At 42.7% G+C, this 2,716-nt stretch overlaps 1 pseudogene; it reads left to right on the top strand.

Annotated features, from left to right (window-relative positions):
• LOC129839236 (nanos homolog 3-like) lies at positions 1 to 2,716 on the top strand (annotated as a pseudogene).

Consider the following 2,716-nt stretch of genomic DNA (forward strand, 5'->3'; position numbering starts at 1 on the left):
ATGAACGCTATGATTTGTCAACTCATAGACCTACCACCTTACACGGAGTCCGAAAACAAGAGTTTCGAACCGTGGCGGGACTACTTGAAGCTGGCTGACCTAGTGCGGGAGATGAAGTTAGGAAACTTCACCTCAGAACCGTCAACCGTTGAGGGTCATGACTCTGGCGTATGCTCGACCATGGTGGAATTTGAAGAGTTTCGGCCGCGAGCCTTGCTGTCACCGATAACACCTGTGGCGACACCACCCCTATGGCACGAAATGGAACCCCTGGATTCAGAAATCGACCTCTTGCACGAAGACGCTCCTTTATGGCCGAGCAGCACCGAGGGTCCCGAGCCCCCTACAGCAGCGTCCAGATCCCCCGCTGGCACCTGGGGCCAGAGTGGGAGAAACACGCCGGAGGAGGTGCCATCACCTGAGCGCAAGTTCTGCAGCTTCTGCAAACACAACGGGCCAGGATGGGGACATGATGTGCCCGTACCTGCGGCTGTATGTCTGCCCTCTCTGCGGGGCCACCGGGGCCCAAGCCGCCAACGAACGCCATTGTCCCCTGGTCGAAACCACCTACAGCTCTGTCTATGTCTCGCCCAGTGGTGTAAAGTACTTTAGTGAAATACTTGAAAGTACTGCTTAAGTAGTTTTTGGGTTATCTGGACTTTTCTTGGGCTTCCGAGTGGCGCAGTGATCTAAGGCACTGCAGCTCAGTGCTCGAGGCGTCACTACAGACACCTTGATTCGAATCCAGGCTGTATCTCAACCGGCCGTGATTGGGAGTCCCATAGGGTATCGCACAATTGGCCCAGCGTCGTCCGGGTTTGGCCGTCATTGTAAAGATGAATTTGTTCTTAATTGATATGCCTAATTAAATGAAGGTTTTTACTTTTACTTCACTACATTCCTAAAGAAAATGATGTACTTTTTACTCCGTACATTTTCCCTGATGCCCAAAACTATTCTTTACATTTTGAATGCTTATCAGGACACGACAATTGTTTAATTCACACACTTATCAAGAGAACATCCCTACTGCATCTGATATGGCCGACTCACTAAACACATGCTTCGTTTATAAATGATGTCTGAGTGTTGGAGTGTGTCCCTGACCATCTGTAAATTAATAAAGAACAACAAAAAGGTGCCATCTGGTTTGCTTTACTTTTTACTTTTGATACCTAAGTATATTTTATCAATTACATTTACTTTGATACTTAAGTATATTTTAAACCATTTACTTTTAGACTTTTACTCAAGTAGTATTTTACCGGGTGACATTCACTTATACTTGAGTCGTTTCATATTAAGGTATCTATACATTTACTCAAGTTTGACAAGTGGGTACTTTTTCCACGTGGAGCTACAACAAAAATGTGTGCTGTTGGGGGACTGGAGTTGGGAAACACTGATGTAAGGAAACAGATATCGTTTCAATCTTGTCAATAGGCAATCTTTACCTCCCAAATTAACAGACTAAGTAGGGAAGTAGAAGACACGCAACCAGCTTTCTGGATCAGCCCAGTCCTTCTAGAATGCTCCACAGATGGACAGTCATCAACCCATTGTTGTATAGGAACCTGAGATGGGCCATTAATCATCACTGTTCTGTAAATCAAGGTTAGTGACCCAACCCTGGCAGTCTCCCGTGAATTGACGTGTGCCCAATTGAATTGAGTGGTTTGCTATTATTCTGTAAATTTATTGTAAATAAAATGTAAATGGTCACCATTGTAAATGGTCACCATTGTAAATGGTCACTCAAAACCGGTTCAGGCCAATTTGACAACACAATCTCACATTCAATTCGTGCATGTACATAATGTATTTCAGCATGTTGTTTTGTGGCTTAATTCGTCAGAAAAGACACGAATTTGAACACGATAGCCTATATTTCTATTTTTTCTTCATTATTGAACGTTATGAATATACCTTAATGTTGTATTTATTTAATCCCGTTTAATAAATGGTGTTTGTATTGCTATATACTGTTTTCGATTTTTCTGAGGAGACTTTCTAATCAGAATTTGTGAGAAAAGACATACATTTATGTGCGTCTTAATCCGCGGGAAAAACAATTTTATTAATGCCACTGCTATTGTCTATGTTTGATTTCGCTTAATTCTTTAGGATACTGGTGCACTTGTAGTCAGAAAGGCCCCTTTTTTTCGTGAAGGCAACAGTACAGGTTCTTCTTCATAACGCATTTCATATTTCGTGGAGCCTAAATCACTATTTTCTTCATAATGCATTTAATACAAGTTAAACAGGTTCATGTAAAATAATGAATTTTGTTTGTTGACACTTATGGCTCTTCCAAGGCCGATTCATTGTGATTATTACGGTGTCTATCATGTTAGCGAGTCAGAAATGTCAGTTTCCTAGTAGCGACTATCACTTGAATGCTGTATTATGCTGGCTTAATATTCTCCTGGGACACTGGACAATGGGAAGTCGTAACTCCGACATGATTGTGTATTAGATTGGCAACAACATTTTCTCCGTTTCACACTTGTAATTCCAATTTTGAGGGTTATTCAAGTGAAACTTCTCAGTCGGAACTAGGTATTTCCGATAACTCCGATTGCACGTGAACTTGGCATTAGTATTTGTGATCGACAACAGTAGGGGCTGGTTCGCGGTGTGTCCAGCCCCAAAACGCATTCCCGACCACTGCGGACTGAGTGTCAGTATCCTGCTGTGTGTCCGTCCAGTCAACTAG

This window comes from Salvelinus fontinalis, chromosome 40, assembly GCF_029448725.1.
Source record: "Salvelinus fontinalis isolate EN_2023a chromosome 40, ASM2944872v1, whole genome shotgun sequence".
Classification (NCBI taxonomy): domain Eukaryota; kingdom Metazoa; phylum Chordata; class Actinopteri; order Salmoniformes; family Salmonidae; genus Salvelinus; species Salvelinus fontinalis.